The following is a 22,091-nucleotide window of genomic DNA, read 5'->3' on the forward strand; positions in this document are numbered from 1 at the left end:
CCCCCTAAACATTTATCCGTGTATCCCCAAACTGGAGACTCGAGCCTAAGACTAGACAATGGTTTTCAAAGATAAATTTCAAACCACTTTACCAAGCATTGGCAGCTTCTCATGTTGGTGATGTATATGAAGGCCAAAGACCCAAAGCCCTCATTATGAAATCTCAGGCCATATGGCAAATTGGGGAACACTATTTGTAATGTTGTGACAGCCTGAACAACTGGGAGAGAAGTCACAGGCACTGGGAACCTTTTCTTTTCCTTATAGGGAAACAGCTTTTGTTGTCCCTGTCCCTTGAATGCCTAGGAGAAAAAAAAAAAGGAAATTGAGGAGTGACAGTGACCGACTTGTTAATTTCCAAAGTCAAAGCCAGAGCCCTGAGTTAGAGAAAAGACATCACAGGCATTCCATTTTTCCAAGAACTGTAATGCTTGGGATTTTTAATTTGGAGCAGTGAAAAGCAAACGATCTGTGCCAAAATCAGAGAGAACACAATGATTTCAACCATTTGGGGGTTATCTTCCCTATCTTTTCCCCTCTGTGTCTGTATGGTTCCCCAAACAAAGTGGGTTGGAAAAGTTCAAGCTCAGTTCACAGAAGAGAACATTCTGTACTCTGCACAACAGGCCGGGCTGCTCTCTGTAAAATAAAATCAACAGCATGATCTCAGCCACCGCGGCGGCAGGCACCGAGCCGCCAACCCACGGCCCCAGCCTTTGAATAGACCGGCTGTCAAAGGCGCCCTACGGACAGTACACGCCAAAGGTGCAGCGGCACGCGCATGCGCCACACACACACACACACACACACACACACACACACACACACACGAACGAAAGGCCACAGAAATGACTTTCTGTCCAATTGTGACTTCTTCTCCCCAGAGGGTCAAGGAAGTGTTTTGGCTATTTCTCTTTGGAAAGTAATCACAGCTGAAACATTTCCAAGGAAACAACCCCCTGCGTGTGCACTTCTGCTCCGGCATTGATGGGAGCTTTTCAATCTGTTTGGATGTTACTGTAATCAAATGACAGCCTTAACACTGACCGTGCCGCTGCTTCCCTCCTAAGGGAGGGGGGCGGGCAGGGGGAAGGAAAGAGAGTTGGTTATTGCACTCACTCCCCCACTCCCGAAGCTTTTCAATTTTCTTCTGGATCCACTCTTTTCTTCTTTTGTCTAGAATTTAGCGTGCAATTCAGTAAATATTTATTGAGTGCACATTTGAGTGCCAGGGACTGTCCATAGAATAACACCTGTAGCAAGGTTTTTCTAGTGAAGTGAAAACCTGGCCTTGATGCCAGGCAGAAGAAGAAAAGAAGGAAGCCTTGAGTGGCCACGAGGAAGGGAGGGAGGAAGGGAGGAGGGGAGGGGAGGGCGCTCTCCAGGGAGGGTTGCGAGACTGAGGTACTAGAAGGCCTTGAACACGGGCGGGTGTTCTTAAGGATGACAAAGCAGACATCTGGAATGGGGCTGCCGCCCCAGTGCTCTTTCCGTTCTGAATTCACGCCTATTTGCTAGAGGAAGAAATGACGAAAAGAACGGACAGCTGCCCTACCGTTGTTTCACGAGGCAGAGACAGCAGGGGTGAGGGGCGGTGTGGAGGAACCGGAAGCGGAAAAGCACTGGCTTCCGTGCACCCAAGGGGCTCGGAATTCGGGTTTACTGTCTCCGTGACCTCGGGTGAGATGCTCAGACTCTGCCCATGAGTCTCCGTGCCCTCCGCTATTCACTGGAGAGAGGACTACGTCTTGCTAGAACTATTGACTATGGTAGAATTTAAGGAAATAATATACGCCTTTGCTTGGCATAGAGGAGGTATAACCAATAACCGTTGTTGTTATTACTGTAAGTACTGTTCCAAGAAAGCTGTTAACTGGGGTGTCAGTTCCCAACGTGTCCTCTCAAATGTTGCCTTCCCACGTATTTTCACCGTGTACTGACTTAGCGCGTGTCTGTTGAGCGCCTGCATGCAGCGCTGCGCTCTGTGTGAGGCCCTGCACCAGGCAGTGGGGCAGCAAACGCCTCATCCTCAAGAAGCTCCTCACCTTTCCAGGGAGGGCGGTTTACATAGCCCTGAAGCTTCATGAGGGCCGCCTCACAGCCTACCTGCTTTCACGTTCAGGCTCGTTTCTTCCAGGTCCCAGACTATCTCTGTGGCTGTCACAAGCCATCCCACAGAGAAGAAAACTGGGAAGCAGAGATTGGTGGAGAACAGCCCTGATGCAAGACATTTGTCGGCACTGCTCTTCCAGAATGTAAACACCCTTTCTCACTTCAGGACCGGAGCTCCTGCCAAGACTTTGAAAAACAAGTTACACAAGCACCTTGGGGTGGTTAGATATGCCACATCACGGTTGCGCTCCATGGGGAGGGGAAGGGGGGAGGTGGCCTCAAGGACTCAGTCAGGGACAATTGTAAACCTGTAAACACACAGTTCACTGGGCCAGGAGTCCAAGAAAACATAAGCCCTCGGGCCCCACACCAAGACCCAGTCTGTGGAAGGAGTCAGTCATTGAAGATAATCTCACAGACCTCTCTGCGACCATCACTGATACAATCCCAGGATTCAAGAGAAGAACCCCCCGCCATTAGAGCCAGGGCACAGGCCAAGGTGGGGCTTCCTTGGAACTGGTCACCATGACATCTTAAATTCTTTCTTCCCCATAGAGATCACCTCCCTGACTATACACACCTTACCAAGGGCCCTATTTTAAATTTGGGGCAGCAGACAGTCTGTCTCAAGAACCCTTTTCCCCCATTGCAGTCCTTTGCCAAGGGCTCCTGTCAACTGTGACCATTTGCATATGGAATTTCTCAGAAGGCCAGAGTGTGCATGGGGTAGGGAAAGCAAAATCCTAAGGATCTGAGGTAGGCCAAGCTAAAGAAATCCAGGGACTAGGCGAGCAACCAAGGTCTCAGAGGGTGTAAATGAAGGGAAGTAGTTCCCAGAGAATTAAGCAAGAGTTCATACCAACCCACACGCAGTTGGTGGGAGGAGAGCCTAAGAGAATGACGTTTGTTGACCATTCATTATGTGCCAAGGGCTTTACATACATTCTCTTGTTTAATCCCCACAATAATCCTTCCTAGTAAGTAGTGATGTTCTCCCAGCCTCAAAGACCTTAAATAACCAGCCCAAGGTCATGCAGCCAAGTACCTGGTAAAGCTTGCACTTGAACCAGGTCTATCAAGCTAGAGAGCCCAGGTTCCTTGCATTACACTCTTCTGCCTCCCTGTATGCAACGATCTTATTGGAATACTACTGAAATCATCACGTACATTTATTTTGGTTTTTTAGAGGCTAAGTCTCAAGTTGAAGTCCTGACACCAAGTACTACTCTCTAGTCTCATATATTTTACCTTATCACAGTATGTCTAATCAATCAGCAGTAGTTCTCGAACATCCGTGAGGCATTGTGCTATGTTCTCTGGGGGACAGAAAGGTGAGTTATACCTGAGTGCTGCCTTCAGGGAACTTAGAGTCTGTCTGGATAGGATTGGTTGTGCTGCAGCAACACACATTTATTTATTTATGTTATTAATTGTTCAAATAATCTCTGAATCTAAATGGCATAACATAACAAAGGTTTACTTCTTGCTCATACCAAATGCCCATGTGAATCGCTGGGTCCTCATTCACAGACCCAGGCTGATGGACAATCCACCAGATGCCTCAAACACTGCCAGTCGCCATGTCAGAGGGAAAGACAGCATGATCCATCACTCTTCCTCTGAAAGCTTATTTCCCAAAGGGGCTTATGTCAATTCTGTTCACATGTCATTAGCCAGAGTCAATTAGACAGCCACACATAGCTTCAAGGGGTTAGACAAGTACAAACTTACCACAAGTCTAGAAATGAGGAAAACACCTAAAATTTTGGTGAACAGACCTAATGATGACCACATTTTGGAAAGAGGATGACCTCAAGGCCCCATACCCCAAATTTAACAATGATATAAGGCTGAATGATTAAGTGCCATCAGAGTGGATGTGTTCAAGGCTTATGTCCTAAGGACATGAGAGAGAGCATTACGCCTGGACTGCAGACCTCCATGAAGTCTGCTGAGGAAGCAAAGACCCGCACTGAGCCTTGAAGACTGGGAAGGGTTAGGACGGACCTACGAAACCAGAACAGTTGCGTCTACCTTGGCCTCCAATAGGGTGATGGTAAACCACCGCCAACCATCCTCATGAATGACATAGATTATTCTAGGCCTGGAGAGACAACCCGAATGAGCACCTGAGGGCAAGAACATGCCCAGTGGGCTGGAGTGGAGAGGGCCCATCATGGCGGGGCAGAGTGCTAGAGTCAGGGAGAAATGGCAGATGACCAAAGCATGAGTTCACGAGGTAAGGAAGATCTTCAAACAGAAGAAAACTGTGATTAGAGTGGGGCTTTGGGGATTTTAACCTGTGGCTATATTTTTTCATTTATTTCTTCTTCCATTTCACAATATTTTAAATATTTTGCAGAAGAGATGCAAAAGTGTATAGGGCTTGATTCCTACCCTCAAGTTGCTCCAGTCTTTAGTGGAAGGAGAAGAAATGTGGAGATTTTGTGACCCTTGCCTTTTAAAGGGGAGTGATCTCACAGAGATACTTTGTTTGATGAATAGGACCTAAAACTTCAAGGACACAAGTTAATGAAGGAGAAAGGGCTGAAAGGGCTGGATTGTGAGCTGGGATTGTGGCCGTGTTGAGGGATCCAAGGGTGAAAGGAGGTTAGAGGAGAGCAGAGAATGGAAGAGACAGAGGAGAGAAGGCAGCTGGCAAAAGGAGAACAGGCTTTTGGAATGATGGAGATTTTTAGTGGGGATTTTTATGAAGTTTGGCCACATGGTGTTCAGTGTAAGCCCTCCACTTTTCTCCCTTGTGAACATTTCAATAAAAGCTACATTACTCAAAATGCTTTGGGAAGAGGCTTGAGAAGTCACAAAGGGCAACTGGGTAGCAATGAAGTGTTGATTATGGCCTCAGAGGGAGTACAGGATATGAGCAGAGACTTGCCAAGAGAGGCCAGTGATGTTTGTGTTAAATAGACATGTGCAATCACATTTGTACAGGATGAAGTGGCAGGTCTGGGAGTGAGAGAGTTTGTCAAGAAAAGCTTCATAAAGCAAATTAAAGGTGATCCTGGTACCAAGTGTTGAAAGATCAGAAAATGTCCCTGGCCCACGTGGATTAATGGAAAGCGTTCCAGTCCGGGCATACACAGCAGCAGGTGCAAAGACACTGGGGCATGGAACAGCCTGGTTTATTTGCGTTACTCCAAGCAAACGTTGATGGACAGGATTATGAGGGATAAAGTCAGGAGGAGCAAGTGTAGTAATCCAACCCAGTAATCAGGGCTTGTGGCAATAAGGGCATGTGTTCACCTTCAGAATTATTTATTCAGCATTTACTGACTCTCAAATACTTTCTAGCTTTTATATTGTTACAAAAATATCTTGTTGTGATTTGGCAAAAACCTGAGAAACTCATGATTTTCTATTTTCTTACCTATTGGCAAAAAGAACGGTGGATCCAGAGATGAACTTTTCTAAGGATGTCCTGACTTATTTATATTCACTGCTCGCCTACAAGCCTGCCAATATTTACCTTGCTGCTAAGCACCACCTCTCCATGTGCAGGGGAGAGAATGTGCCAAAATCCTTCAGGTCTTGTGTCCCGGGAGGTGAAGGATTGCCTCAGACAGCAGCACACAGAAGCAGAAAGGTGGTGACTATTAAAACACACTTCTTGATTTACAGTCAACTGTCAGGTCGGAAAATTTATCTCCGCTGATCAGAGCGGAAAGTACCCTGAGGGTGGGGTGAGAGTGGGTGCATGTGCCCCAGTATATTTTAACTCTCCACCTGGGAAATCTCTAAATCAGCATTTATTTCAATAATCTCATATATTCATACAGCACCTTTCTCCACCAATGCTTCCGAAGCAGTTTGTAAATTTTATAGAGTTGAGGAATAATCATTGTCGGAATAGAAGAAAATGGATGCTTATCAGCTTCTTAACGAGAACTTGGAACTAAGTGTCCTTTTATTAAGAAGTACAGGGATCCACAAATGTGTATTTAATTCAGAATGTGTGTGTACTTAAATGATATTATTCGAATTTTCTCCTAATAATCAATCCAATTCTACCCAGCCTCCCAGACCACCCTCTAGATTCAACTCTCCAGTTGATGCTAAATTTCTGTCCCGTGGAGCGAAGTACCATCACCTTGCCCTGGATATTGCTCTTCCCTAAATACCCAGAAGAACAGAATTGGGTGGGAGATCTTATGTCACCCTTGGGGGTTATACATTACTCATTTCTGGCCCATGCAGAGTCTGAGATGCATCTAGGAGGCCAGCGAGCACCTGTGAGGAAATTAAAGGAACTTCAAATCATTCGTCCATTCAGGAAATATTTACTGAGCAATCACTATGTTCTAGAAGCTCTGCTAGGGTGCTGGAGATACAGCTAAGAGCACAAGAGATGGGGTCCCTGAACTCCCAGAGCCAGCAGTCTAGCAGGGGGATGGTGACTAGTGAAAATCATCACACAGATCATTGTAGACTGAGAACCAAAGTGAGCACTACAAAGGACGGCTCTGAGAGCCTTCAGCTAGACTGGGAATCAGGGAGGACCGCCTGAGAGGGTGAAGTTCAAGCTTTCATCTGAAGGATGAGTAGGTGTTAGCTCGATGTGTGTATGTGTGTGTGTGTGTGTGTGTGTGTGAGAGAGAGAGAGAGAGAGAGAGAGAGAGGGAGGGAGAGAGGGAGGGAGGGAGGGAGAGAAGAAAAAGAGAGGGAGAAAGAGAGTGTATGTGTATGTAAGAGAGAGAGAGACAACCTCAGTTTCCTCATTTGTAAAATGACTGTACTAACAGTATCTTGCCTAAGTTTGGGGTCCCCAGAAGCCAAACCTGAGATGAGGACTCATGTGAACGTGGTTTATTAAGAAGTGTCCCCAAACTGAGGAGTGGGACTAGGGAAGGGAAGGGGGCCAAGCAAGATTGAGAATCAAGCAAAATGCCATGGAGGGGAGGACTGGGAACAAGACAGGTGACAGAGGGAGCTGGGGTGATTGTCCCCCGCACTGGCTGGTCACCGGTAAAGTCTCAGGAACTTCTGCTCTCTGAGCTGGGAAGCAAAGCGGTTCCAGTAGCTCGAGGACTGTCCCCCACACAGAGCCGTGGTGCTGGCTGCTGGGAGCACAGCACACGCTGATAACAGTGTGCAGGAATATGGGAAAGGGATGCGAGGGGACTTAGGCAGAGCTACACAGGATGTGGGCACAGGTTAAATGAAGCAATGCATACAACAGACATAGCACAGTGCCTGATGCATAGTAAGTGCTCAATAAATATTAGCTCTCATGGTCATTTGTATTTATTGACTGTGCATTGACGTGATCTGGGACAGGCTCTGCTTTACCCAGTTATCTCTGCCTACTCCAATCCTACAGGAACGCACTCTGCTACCCACCACTCCCCGCCAGGTCTCCTGAGACAAATGCACATATAAATATAGCAATATATATTTATATTTCCCAGGATTGTCACATTTTGCTGAACTCATAACAGAACTGAACAAATAGCCCTGTCATCCTCTGTAATGCATTCTATCATTCACCAAGGTTTCATCTCTCCCCATCGTCCGGGCCTCCTGGAGCCCAGAAATTCCTGTGCCTGGCTGGTTCTTAAATGCGGTGTGTACTAACCTGGTGCAATTCTCAGGCCTTCATTTCCTGGGCAAGTTGATAGAATTTTTAGGCCAGAGGGACTTCCTCGATTTGCTCATCTTCCTGAGTGGTACCTTGAACAGTTGCTTGCTACTTCAAAAATCAGCATTTTAAATAAAAAAGAAGGAATTATGGATACAAGAACAACAAGAATGAATCTCAAAAACATGATCCTGGGTGAAAAAGCCTGACACAAAAGAAAAAATATGGTATGATTCCATTTATTGGAAATTCTAAAACAGGCAAACTTAATCTATAGTGACAGAAAGCAGGTCAGCGCTTGCCCGGGGCTGGGGCTAGGGTAACTAAAAAGGCCGAAAGGAACTTTGGCGAGTTGAAAATTTTCCATGTCTTGGTTGGGGAGGTGGTTGCCTCCGTGTATACATTTGTCAAAACTCAAAGAACAGCATACTTAAATTGGGTGTGTTTTATTGCATGTAAATTAAACCTTAATAAAGTTTATTTTTAAATTAAATAGGCATTTTATTGTCTGACCAAGAGATCAAAAGTGGATCAGAGACTAATCACAGGGAACTCGTCTGGCCAGACACACAGAAGCCTTTGCATTGTTCCCAACCCCACCCCCTATTCTTTCCTTTGGCAAGAAGTTGGTCTTTATTATTTGCGCTAATGGAGGGGAACAATGGCCTGGAGAAGCTAAAAAGAGAATCATCCACGAGTCATTTACATCTGGTGGCTCTGGAATGTGTTTTGTTGCCTATCTGGTATTTGAACAGAGATGTGCCTGCTTGACACCCTGAAAATACACTTCAGATGAAATAATGACGCTCCCTATAAAGACCTGAATGGTCGGAAGCTTGGGAAGCACTTCAATGCCCCCCACCCCTATCTCCTTTCTCCCTTCTCTTCGGTCCCAAGCAGGAAATGCAGTGTTTCACTCGTCCCAAACCCTCCTTTGAGCAGGCTATCTGGGCTGCCGAAGCTCTGTCCTTGTGAGATTTGATGCCTCTATGTAACATGTATTATAAATAGAGGAAATTGAAATACTCAAGCCATTGCAAAAAGTTTTCTTGCAAATTAAGTGCAATCATCTACTTGTAGATAATTGAGAACAGAGTCTACAAAAATTAGTTTCTGGTAGTTAGGATACAGTTTAGCTGGCTCGGGCTCTAGGAAGCCTCTGCTGGCACTTCCCACACCCCCAAGCCCTGCCACTCCCGAGGCTGGGCTCAGTCACTGCCCCTGCTGTGTGCACCACCCCCCCAACCTCCAACACCCTGGACTTTGTCCTTCACAGCACTTACCACGCGGAGGGCAAATGCCTGTTTGCTAATCAGTGTCCTGGACCCAAGCGCAAGCTCTTTGAAAGCAGGGTCTGCTGAGGTCACTGTTGTATCCCCAGCTGCTAGAACCGTGCCAGGCCCATAGTAGGCACCTATTTTAGTTGTTGAGTTGTTATGATCCTGAACACATCACAACAGAGTTTATTTAAGGTTTTGAAAATCAACTGCACAAACAGGAAAACTCTGGCACTTCCACAGGGAACTCCACCCAGACCGAGCTCCAGCAGGAAATACCAAAAAGTAGCACAGAAATCACTGTGTACGTTTCAGGGCAAACTCTCGTGAGCTGATCACTGAGAGGCAGAGGACTGAGTCTGGAAAATCCAGGGCTTAGGAACTCTCAATAAGAATTCTCCTCCAAGGCAGGTGACAGTCTCCAAGTGGCGGTGGAGGGGAGGGAGGAGAAGCTCCCAGGAGAACACCCTGGGGCTCTGGAGAGTCCTGAACTTGTAGCCAGTGGAGCAGGCATGGAGGCCTAGACTCTCAGGCTCTCCGTGAATGACAGTAATGATACCTCTTTCTCGCAGAGGCGTTGTCAACTTCCATCTGTAAGTTCTTAAGGGTGATACCCACTTTAGCTGTCTATGTATCAGAAATGACAATAAAATACTCCAGGGACTTGAAAGTCACTAGAACAAGAAGAGGAAGAATGGGGAAATTCTAATAGTAATCATAAGTGACTCCTCATTATTCAAACACTAGCTTTCAAGATATGAATCATGCCAGTCCCTTCATTCTTTCTTTCCTGCGGCCTCCTCAGTGGTCACCTTGGGTTCATTTACCCCACACGAGTGAGGAGAGAGCACAGAGAATGTAAGTTCATTCAGTGTTACTATACATTATCCACATTAAAACTGGGAAAGAAATAGTTGGCTAAAATGAGCATTTGAAGAGTATCTGATACTCTCCATAAATTCACCTTGGCAGGCACCTAGGTATCAATATACAGAGACCAAAATTTGTTGGTTGATTGATGGTGCCTCCTAACACTGAAATGCTTAGTTAAGAAGTGACCTCTTGAATTTAGATAAAGAATCATGCCAATACTGGGGGGAAAGTACACAAATTACAAAACATCAACAATCAGGTCAATTCCTAGTGAAAGTTCGGCTGGTGCGTATCACGATATCACTAGTCATTCCTTCACTAAATCATTCCTTCAACAAAAGGGAAAGAACTTGGGAGCTGGCCCAGTGACATAGTGGTTACGTTCGGTGCACTCCGCTTCAGTGGCCCAGGTTCGTGGGTTCGGATCACAGGCACAGACCTACACCATTCATCAAGCCATGCTTTGGTGGTGTTTCCACATACAAAACAGAGGAAGATGGGCACAGGTATTAGCTCAGGGCCAATCTTCCTCTCCAAAAAAGAAAAGGTGGGGGAGAAATCTTGGAGCCTGGTTTGAATCCTGGTTCTGCCTTTTACTATTGATATAACCTTAGTGAAATTGCATGTCCTTTCAAATTGTAAACGGCAGGTCACAATAATTCCTACCTTAGAAATTTTCCATGAATACTAACTGAGTAGTTTTAACTATAAATAATAATAGTAGCGGTAACTGTGGCTCAGAGCCTAATATGTACCCCAGAAACCTAGAGCCCTTCTGCCTTCTCCTTCAGGGGGCCCCACCCACATGTGGCAACAGTTGGGGCAGAGCAGACAACTGTTCACACAGCACTTCCCGCTCTAAGAATGTTCTTTCCAGCTGTAGGCCTTATGTGGATGTCATTGCCCTCATGCTCACACGCCCTGTGTAGACTTTGAAGGGAATCTAATATAAAGCAAGCTTTGCAAAGTGCTGTCTTTCTAGTAAGATAATCACAGTCCCATTAGACTCAGCCATCTGACTGTTTTCGGAAGAAGAGAAAGAGCGTGTTTGAGGAAGAACTGGAAAACAAAAAACACGAAGGACCAAGGTAAATAGTTAAGAAACTCAATTGAAGCATTTCGAGTCAGACCTTTCTAGCACAGAGCTGTAGTGAGCACAAAACCTTCTCCAAATACGTCTCTGCCTAACCACGGTTCAAGCACGGTGTTTGTAAATAATGTGGGCCAACACATTCAGTCACTGTTGATCATGCCTTCCATGGGATAAGTGAGGTGAGAGCCCAAACAAGAGTCCTGTGGGGCCCTCTCCTGAAGGAATCTGTCTTGCAAATGCTCAATGACTCAAGTAGAGAGTTTTAGATATCAGTTCTAGTTTATCAAATTCCACAGCACTTTTCCTGTCCCGCTCTTAAGGAGCTATTTCTCCGGAGCCTGCGGCTGACCTCTCTCGCCAGAGATGACGAGCAATTGGGAAGGGTCCGCGGCTGGTCCACCCCTGTGCCCCTCACAGCACCCGACAAAGTGCCAAGCACACAGCCTGTTCTCTCTCTCTCTTTCTCTCTCTCTTCCTCTCTGCCACACCTGTAAATGCCTTTTTTTCTAAAGAGTGCAAAGCCAATCACAGTTGTTTCTATCATTCTTGCAGTAACTGATGAGGTAGGCAATGATTCCATTGGAACCCCTAGACCCCATCCTTTGCCGATTGTATAATACGTAGCTCTCCAGTAAATGAGGGCTGCCATATTTCCTGTCTCTTTAAACCTCACCACCTTCTCCTTCCCTCCATATCTTCCTCTGGCCACCTACAAATCGTTGGCTATTTGTTCAGAGTATACATCCACAGAAGGAGCTAGGAGAGCCAACGCAGCACAGCCTCTACCCTACGTACTATGCAGTGAAACGCAGGCTTTGAAGCAGGACGGTTGTGCTCCAGGTCATACAGCCAGAGACGTGGTCAGAAAAAGGACCCAGGTCCTGCACTTCTTGCCTTCCATAGACTATCTTTCCAAGGAAATTAAATCCCGACTTGGAAGAGAGGCTTGACTCGAAGAGCTAACCTTGAGGACAGAAGAAATACAGAAACAGTCCCTTCCTTACCTTTATTGACTTTGAATTTTAATTGGGGAAGAGTTGTTTTATTATATGTAGCAAATGTATGTGTACACACATGCTTCCTTGTGCATATATGTATTCACCTGTAGCATTGCATCCTAAAATGTAGGTGTGTATGTATGCATTATTGTGTGTTTTACATATATTATACAGAGCATTATCAGACTCAGACATGGCCTCTTCAGCTATCGGGGTTGGCTCATGAAGAGTTTCATTTGCATGAGGGACCAAGGTGCCCTATGGGAAGGAATTCAGCCTAATGAAACTTGGGTCTTAAGCATCTGCTTGGCTGAAGAAGAGTCAGTTTGCACTAAACAAGGGTGCTGCCTGCAGGGCTACTACTGGGAACGCTTCTGCCCTCTCTTCCTGCTCTCTTTTCCTAACGTTCCCCTCTCTCCCCGTGATGTTATCAGATGGAGGATGCTGGAAAACAAGGGCTGCAGCAAAGCAGCATAGCAGAGGGAAGGAGCAGCAACAGCGCTGAGAGCTAGGGCATCGTGGATGCGGCACCCATAGAAAGAAAAGGGGATTTGCTCTGTGCAAACTGGTTAAGCACTGAACCAAAGAAACTCTACCTGCTTGTCTCTGTCCCTTTCAGCCAGATCAACCCCCAAACATCCAAACACTAGACCTCAGCTATTGGTATTTGAGGGGGTCCCTTCCTCACCCAAGTTTGGCACCAAATGAGAGAAAGCCACAGGAGTCAGGCAGATGGAGATGAAAAACTCATCCTTATTACTTGCTATGGATCGAATGTTTGCGTGCTCCCAAAATTCATACATTGAAACCCTAACCCCAGTGTGACGATGTTTGGAGAGGGGGCCTCTGGGAGGTAATTAGATCATGAAGGTGGAGCCCTCATGATAGGATTAGTGCCCTTATAAGAAGAGACATGAGAGAGCTTGCTTCCTCTCTGTCTGCTCTCCACCACGCAAGGACACAGGGAGAAGTTAGCCATCTGCAAATCAGAAAGAGAGCCCTCACCAGAACCCAACCATGCTGGACCCTGATTGCGGACTTCCCGGCCTCCAGAACTGTGAAATATAAATGTTTGTCATTTAAGCCACCCCATCCATGGTATTTTTCTAACAGCAGCCTAAACCGACTATGACATTACTCATCAAGGTTGGGCGGGAAGATGTGTCTTAGGTGTGCAGCAATAATGAGCTTTCTAGTACTGAATCCCAAAATTAGGCAGCCTTACCCACCCAGTCGCAGGCAGCACTGCATGATTACAAGGCCCCCAACAGATGCATAGCCTGCCCTCTATAGAGGATACTGGAGCAGAGCAGAATGGGGCTCTTTGCTGACAGGTCAGTCCCAAGAGAGGCAGAGACTGGGCTACACAACTCAATTCCTCATCTCAAACTCACCACTCTGTTATGTCACCTATCCTTTCCTGGGAGGAATGAGTGGAAGGGTATGGAAAGGCCAGCATTGTTGATGGAACAGAAGGCCCCTTCTCATGGAAAGAGCATCATGAGTGAGGAGTAAGCATTCCTCCAACATAAGCCAAGACACAGAGCAAGCTGCAGGTGACAGAGGAGATCCTCAAGAAAGGCTCCAAAAGTGATGCTCTTTCAGAGTCTTCTTTCCTAACTTTCTAGTCTCTCTATTTACAGCCCCTCAGGCTGCCCCTCTGTATTTTCAGTCGTGGCACTCTTGTGTAAGGGATAGGAGTAACAATTAAACCCAGCTTTGTTTTCTTTTTTCACTTCACTGATTTGGTTGGAGTGGCACTTTCCGCAAGATAGAGAATGGATGAGGAGGAGCAGCTCAGATTGGTGTGTTGGTTAAGGATGCTTCGGCCTGCTAACCTCTTCCCCACCTCCCCAAAAAAGGATGCAGAGCACAAGCAAAACATTCTAAAATCACAGCCCTATTTCATATCACCGCTGAAAGCTGGAAGGGAATCAAATGAGTCGACCCTAGAGCACATTTTTGGATTTACAAAGCTCAACAGTCCCCAGTAATATTCACTCATGCATTCATTCAACAAACATTTTCATTGAGCACCTAATGGTAGGAGGCACTGTTCTAGGTGCTGGGGACAGAGGCACAATCCTAGCCCTAATGAGATTTATATCAATCCATTAGTCACACCAGAATTTATGAACAGCGCTTATGCACCCCGTTGTGCCAGACGCTCAGCAAATACCTGAGACTTGGTCCCTCCAACCTGCTGGAGGCAACAGTGGAAAGGGCTGACACCGGAGCACGCAAAAGCCTGGCTCCCTTTGGGGAGAGATTTCTTCAGATTACCTGGGAGTGGCGGAGGGTTTGGAAAAACAAAACAAATGGCTGATTCGATTAATTAAAATTAAATGTCTCACGTGGAAGACAGCGCAACTTCTGAAGAAGAATTGGTGAGCATTACCCTTAGGTAGGTAAAACCATCCTAAAAAAATAATATGTCATGGTTTAAAAAATGTTAAAGGGGTGAGAATCTGAATCCCGCCCTTGATGAAGGCATAACTGCTGACCTGACCCCGGCTCTTGGAGAGATGCATTTGTACATTTTTAGACACCATGGAAGGATTTCTTTCTTTTGTGTGTCTTCAGAGTATTATACATTTTGGTAAAATTTTAAAACAACACAGCAGGCTAAAGAATAAAGGCTGTCCCCTCTAGTCTCAATATGACTGTGAATGATGGACAGACCCAAAAAGTTCAAGTCCAGAAACTCAAGTGCTACAATTTGTAGCTCCCTAATGAACAAAACTTTATTGGCCATTTACTCATTCATTCATTTTGTTAACTCAAAACCTAGCAAGGAGATAGGTATGTAGTAGCTGCTCAGTGAGGGTTTATTGAATGAATGGGTGGATGAACGAATGAACGAATGAACGTCCAGAGATCAGTCCACAGTCCATCCAGCTTCCCACAAGCACAGAGTGACTTTGGGACAGCCCAGCAGTAACTATCGTGTTCATATCCCACTGGGGACTGGAAGCAGAGAAGTTCTTGTGTGCTGATCCCAAAGGAAAAAATTGAACAGAGAAACAGAATGGACTCATTCAGAAAGACCACTGAACCCAAGAAATAGAGGACTAGAGAAAGGTGCAACCCCATCCCTCTAAGATCCATCCTCAGGCCAACAATGACCTCAGTTTAAACACAGTTATTTACTGAGCTTTTACTATATTTCAGAAGCTGTGTAGGAGCTGTGGGTACCAAGATGAAGAAGACCACTTGCTCTTATCCTTCCAGCTTACTTTCTCTAATAGCCCCACTGTTGACCCACTGGTTCCACCATCTTGTCTCTGACCAACTGCCCCTTTCTGCCTTCATTTCCCTGTCAATGAGTTTTGAGTTCCTAGTCCAACAGTTTGCTAATGACTCCCTTGCAAGTCCCTTCAGCTCCCTTACTTCTCTCCTGCTGCCCAGTCCTGGCAAACACTCACCTGTGGATGAAACCTACAGCCCACCTCTTCTGTGCCAGCTAAGCATTGCTGGAGAAAGTCACATGACTGTGCCAACTGCGTCATTATAAATACATGACCCAAAATCAACCCTTTCCCCATTTTCCCATTTCAGTAAATGTCACCACCACCCATTCAGATACTCAAGCCAGAAATCACTCATGAAGTTCCTTTCTCTCTCATGTCCCATGTCCAAACCATCACCAAGGTGTGAACACCATGTCCAACATGAATCTGAAGCCCACCTCTTCTCTCCATCTCCATCTGCCATCATCTTGTCCAGGTCTCCATCCTCTCCCACCTGGACCACTGAAATTGCCTCTGAATTGGTCTCCCACTTTCACTCTGGTCTGCTCCTGGTTTATTCACACTGAAAGAACCAGAGGGAACTATTAACTCCTACACTGGATCATGATTGCAGTAGACACTGCCTCCCCATGTACCCTCACCCTTACCGCTAACCTGTTCACTAACCCGATTTCCAAACTCCAGAACCTGTCTTTTTTTGCCAGAGGTTTCTTTCTGGTCATGAAGCTGCTTTGCCCACCCTTGCAGCAGGCTAGAAACGCTTGCCCATGCCCTACAAGACATTCCTTATCCCCCAACAGACTTCAAGCAATGGCTGGCGAGATTGGGTATATAAATTCCTCAGTTCTCTCACCCCTCAAGAGGAATAATTCGAGGGGCACATTCTATAGTGGCCTCCAGAGTTCCCCAGAGCAATTAAGCTTCAGTGGTCCACAGTGGTAATTTTGTTTAAAATGCAGCCTTTATTGGATATCTTCCCTTGTCTGTCTCAATTCCCCACTCCTTTACTGATGCTTCCTGGGGTCATCTCTTGAACAAACTACTTGCATCCTAATGCTTCACTCATGGTCTGCTTCTAGGAGAAGCCAGACTAAGACAATGTGACTCCCTGCCTGCAAAGTGACTCCCTGCCTACAATTTCACCAGGGGATACCATTGTCTTTAGGATAAATTAAAAAATTCTCCAGTCCTAGAAAGTCCTATAGGAATCTCTTATATGCCTCTCCAATCTTCACAGTCATCATGCTCCCCCTTCCCCACAACACTAGTGCCCTATTGCCTCCCTTCAGTTCCTTGAATTTTCTAAGCCCTTCCCCGCCTTAGGGCGTTTGCACACTCTATTCTCTCAGCCTGGAATATCCCTCACCCAGCTCCTTGCGTGAACGCCTGGCCCTCCCCGTCCCAGTCTCAGCTGAGCTCCAGTGCCCTTCTTCAGACAGGCCTTCCTTCATTAATCCTTCCAAACTAGGGTTTCCTAGTTCTCTCCTGGCACCCTTTCTTTCTTTCATGGCACTTAGCACACGTATAACCCTGTTGGTTTGTTTGCTTGTCTACTGTCGGTCATCCCTCTAGATTGGAAGCTCCAAGAAAACAGATCTTTTTAGCTTTCTTAATCAAGATGCAGCAGAGGGCCTAGCATATTAGAAGTCATCGATACCTTTTTTTATTCTTAAAGATTGAGCAAAGACATGCTTCTTGCCCTCAAGGAGCGCACAGTGTAGTGGAAGAAACTTGTATACAAATGGATACTTTCCATGAAGAGTTAGACGTCAGATAGCCGTGGGCAGAAGAGTGCAAGAGAGGGACACTTAAGCCCACGGTGGTGGACACCTTATTTTACTGACCCAATCGGCTCCAAGGTCCATGACGTACAAAAAGTAAACAAGTCCTGCTGGCTCAACGCTATATCCTCAGGGCTGGGCATAGAGCACAGCGCACATTAGGTGCTTAATACATATCTATTGCTTGAATGGACCAATGAATAATTTGAATTTCTGAGTCAGAGTCAAAATGGTCAACTCCAAAGCTGGGTTTAAAATTTTAAAATATGTTCCAAAATTCAAAATCATTAAAATATCTGGCCATAGGGGATAATTTAAAAATTAATTTTTCTTAAAAAAAAAAAAAGAGATCATAAATCTAGCCAGGAATTCTAGAAGTCAAAGCAAAAGACAGAACTGGTATACCAAAATCAATATTTGCTTTGAAATAATGACCAAATTGGAAAAACTATACACACACACATAATAAATCTTATTATCCCTCCCCCATAAATAAAATTCTGTTTCTAAAGTTGGTTTATGTATTTATTCAATCCACTTTAACGTGATTCATTATATCATTAAAAAACTGGTATATGATATATATTCTGATATATGAATCAGGAAATGGCTTGCAGGCATTGTTTTTCAGTAATGACGAGAACTAAATCTTAGAAAGGTTGTTGTGGTAGCCAGCCTGGAAGATGACACTCAGCGATCCCCACCTCTTGATATTCACACCCTTGTAGAATTCCCCGCCTTGAGTGTAGGCTAGATTTAGCATGACCAGTAAAAATCTGGGATTGAAGAGGTTCCCAAGATGTGGAACTTTCAGCGTTAAAGTGGGAAAGTCCTGGGCAACTGGGGATGAACTGGTCACCCTCACTGGATCTAGTGACTCATTTCTAAAGAATGGAGTACAGGGGCCGGTCCCATGGCCTAGTGGTTAAGTTCACACACTCCGCTTCGGTGGCCTGGGGTTTCTCGGGTTTGGATCCTGGGCGCAGACATGGCACTGCTGGTCAGGCCATGCTGAGGCAGCTCCCCACACAGCACAACCAGAAGGACTCACAACTAGACCATACAATTATGTACTGGGGGGCTTTGAGGAGAAAAAGAAGAAGAAGAAGAAGAAGAAGAAGAAAAAAAAAAGATTGGCGACAGATGTTAGCTCGGGTGCCAAATTTTAAAAAGAAAAAAAAAAGAATGGAGTACAGCAGAAGAGATCAGTTGTCACTTCCAAGATTATGCTATAAAAAGACTGCAGCTTCCATATGATGCTCCCTCTCTCGTGCTCTGTGTTGGTTCACTTGCTCTGGGAGAAGCTGGCTGCCACGTGGCGAGGCAGCCCTGCAGAGAGGCCCACAGGAGTGAATTGGGAAACAGATTCGAGGCCTGCCAACAGCCGTGTGAATGAACCCAGAGGCAGATCCTCCCCCAGTCAGGCCTTCAGATGACTACAGCCCCAGACAACACCTTGACTGTAGCTTTGGGAGACACTCTGAACCACAAGCACCCTGCTATGCCACACCCAGATTTCTGATCCTCAGAAACTGTGAGATAATAAATATTTGCAGTTTTCAGCCACCAAATTTTTGGGGGAATTTGTTACACAGCATGGATAATTAATAGAGTTGTGATAGCATTGGAAATCCGGTCTAAGGAATAAATTATTTTTCAGTCTAGGATATAGAGTTTCCTTAAAATGAGTTTATCATGCAAACCGGAACTACTCTCCCCGCCCACATTTATTTAAGTCCCCAAAAGCATAACATTCTGTTGTCCCACATCTCCACATCCCATTACAAATATTCAGACCAGATCCCTGGCTTGGTGTAAGTGAAAAACCAACTTCTCAGTGGGAAGCTATTCCTTCCTTTTCTGCTCCTCTCCAACCTCAATTTGAGGTCAGAGCTGATGACTGTTATGGCCAAGATATCAACTGATTGCAATTTCACAGAATCGTATAATCAAAGAATCATAAGATTAGAAAGAGCTCATTGAGATTTCTTTGATTATAAAATTAATAAAGGTAAAAATTGTATGACCATTTGGAGAGGAAATCTTCAGCACCTTTTCCCTCCTCTACATAAGAAAGCTAACCATACGTGACAAGAGCCCACTGAGGTCCTTCTCTTTCACTTTTTGTTTTTTGTGAGGAAAATTGACCCTGAGCTAATATCTGTTGCCAATCCTCCTCTTTTTTTGCTTGAGGAAGATTAGCTCTGAGCTAACTTCCGAGCGAGTCTTCGTCTACTTTGTGCGTGGGATGCCTCCAGAGTATGGCTGATGAGTGGAGTAAGTCCATGCCTGGGATCCTAACCCTTGAACCCGGGCTGCCAAAGTGGAGCGTGTGGAACCCCAACAACTCAGCCTTGGGGCCGGCCCCTGAGGACTTTCATTTTTAATTTTGCATAATACAAATGTTCAATACAGAGAAGCAGGGAGAATAATACAACAAACCCATAACTCTCATATTCATTTCCCATCTTCAACAATTATCAACTCAAGGTCGATTTTATTTCATCTCTTGCCTCTTTTCTGTTACCATACACTTAACCCCTCCCTGACCCTTTGGGTTATTTCAAAATAAGTTCCAGACATCATGTAATTTCATTTGTAAATATTTTTGTACATATCTCTAAAAGATGAGAAGATGAGAACTCTCTTTTTTTTTAACAGTCACAATACCATTCTTATGCCTAAATTTTTTAAAGAATAATTCCTTAATTTCATCAAATATCCAGTCACTGTCCTATTTCCCCTGATTGTCTTTGTTTGTTTTACCGTTAGTTTGTTCAAATCAGGATTCAAACAAGGTCTACACATTGTATATGATGAATATGCCTCTTAAATCTGTTTTAACTTACGGCTTCTCCCTCCATCTGCCACCACGCCCCACCGACCACGCCCTGCACTGGTGCCACATTTTCTGACAATCTTTCCAAGCCTTAGCAAACACGCTATTTTCTTATTTCCACTAGTGATTCATCTTTCCTGATAAACAAATAACAGCATACTGGACGCCCTTCTGTACGATACAACTTTAAGAAGCATGCTTGGACCTGGGTCCATTTTAAAGTATCAAAATTTATCAAGGAAAGAAGGTCTGATTACACATTGTACTGGAGGAGACAGAAGTCAATTTCACACTACAGTTGATCTAACACTTTTTTAAAACGTTGTAATTGGGGGATGTTTCATGAAAGTCAATAAATATTTTGCTCTGTTGACACTGCCCTTGCCATCATTTTTAAATAATAAATATGAAAAGAGCGTTTCAACATCAGGTGTTGCATCGTGGTGATAGTGGTCCTTCTTCCTAAACCCCCTTAAGATTTTTCTTGTTTTTTCTCTATGAAGTGGGATGAAACTAATAGCTTCACAGGAAACCTCTCACCGAGGCCTCTTTCCCAAGCTGAGGCGCATCTGAGGAGAGCTGGTGTGAAGTGAAAACACAGGGAGTAACAGATATCTGTGAATTTATTTGGGTCAACATGATGCTATTCACCAGAGGGGTTTGACAGGATTGCTGTGAAATCTCCTCCCAAGCCTGGCGTCATCGCTTAGGACCCAGGAGGAAGTACAGCCTCAGGGTCTGTTTACTCTTCAAACCCGTCCCCTTGGGCTCGCCCTTCACCTCTGCCCTTAACACCTGACCAGACAGAGTTCTAAACTCTAAACTCGGAGGTGTGAGCCTCATTACTGCTTTTCCTATGGTGCGTGCCTGGGATTTGTCCAGCTTTGGAACAGGCAAGAGTTCAAAGCAGATGGCACCTTTTCATGACTTGAGTCAATTAACAAGGGATTCCAAGCTGGCCTGGAAGGCCCGGCTGCCAGAAGGGCCCTGGAGCAACAGCTGGAAGAAAACTAATAAAAACAACTACAGAGCAATTTGTGAAAATGTCAAGGCCTGCACAAACACGCTGACCCTCGTAAACCTTGATGTGAACTTGGAGAGGTTGGCTCATCCTGCCTTTGGGATGGCAGAGGGGGACGGGGCTGCTGCCTTCTTGCCAATTCTCCCATCTTTCCAGATCGTCCTAACGCTTTGCTCCATTGCCCAGGCCTCTCCTGATGTAGCTCGCTCTAGCAGATCAAACGTCTGGGCCGTCCACTCTTTCCTTTAGGTAGACCCTCTCTCCACACAAAACTCCCTTCTGCAGTGAATGAAAGTGTTGTGTGTATCAGAGGTGGCTGGAGCCTGCAATTCTAACAGCCTGTTAAGAAAGCAGCAGCTTTAGGAAGAGGGATGGAGAAATAGCTCCTCAAGCCTATAAAGACATGCAGAACCTAAATAAGTAAATGTTAAGATTCCAGGCTCAACAATTCATCCTCTTTTCCTCTCCTCTCTCCCTTTAGATGGTTCGGGGTGTACTCACCACTGTTTATACAAAGGCGAATGCCTCTCTCTAGATAAATGGACTTTCTGTAAACTCAAAGCCGTATAAGCTACAAAAAGTTACAGAGGTGATTAATTGATCAAGACCACAGCTTAGCTTATATAGTCACAGAGCAAAGAGCAGCCCAGACCACAGTTTTGTTACTCCTGTAGGTACTGAACCAAATGACTGTCAGGATCCCTAAACTCAATCAGACTAGGAAGATGAGGAAGAATTAACCTAAATTGGAAAAAGGAAAATACGAAAGATATGCTTTTTCTTTTGTTGTATTCATTTGGAAATGCGTGGTTTTTAGTTTTATTTTTTTTAAGTGCTTTCATCAGGATCATGGTTCTCCCGGAGGGAGGTGGGACTCTGGGACAAGACGATTTTGGCCGAGACAGGGCATGAAAGGGGCTTCCGGGGTGCTCGCCGTGTTGCCCGCATTTCCAGCCCAACATGATGGTGACAGTAATGTTTGCTTTGTGATTAATCGATGAGTTGTATATTTCTATTTTGTAAGCTTTTCAGTATGTGAGTAATGTTTCACAATTATATATGTGTACTTTCTTCAAGATTAATAATAGTCAAATAATACACAGTCCCTAAAAAAGTTTAGCTAAAGTTTATTTTCAAGTATTTTCTTCTTTTGGGTGCCTCTAAGAACTCATCGTTTTTCAAAGGGTGTCCCTCAACCACCAGCTTCCAAGTTATCTTGGAAAGTTATAAAAGCAGAGTGGGGGATCTCA

At 45.1% G+C, this 22,091-nt stretch overlaps 1 long non-coding RNA gene across 2 annotated transcripts in view; it reads right to left on the reverse strand.

Annotated features, from left to right (window-relative positions):
* Positions 1-22,091, reverse strand: part of LOC103563677 (uncharacterized) — a 67,644-nt gene that overhangs the window by 20,380 nt on the left and 25,173 nt on the right. The window contains exons 1-4 of one of the 2 annotated variants that reach the window (XR_011531697.1): positions 8,992-9,151; positions 7,706-7,816; positions 2,107-6,360; positions 93-302 (exon numbers count right to left, since the gene is read on the reverse strand). This is a non-coding gene — a long non-coding RNA (uncharacterized lncRNA). Of the gene's footprint in view, positions 1-92; positions 303-2,106; positions 6,361-7,705; positions 7,817-8,991; positions 9,152-15,637; positions 15,763-22,091 lie in introns of those variants that run through there. The other variant, XR_011531698.1, reaches the window with a different exon arrangement.

The sequence above is a fragment of the Equus przewalskii genome, chromosome 22, assembly GCF_037783145.1.
Source record: "Equus przewalskii isolate Varuska chromosome 22, EquPr2, whole genome shotgun sequence".
In the NCBI taxonomy this organism is placed as follows: Eukaryota; Metazoa; Chordata; class Mammalia; order Perissodactyla; family Equidae; genus Equus; species Equus przewalskii.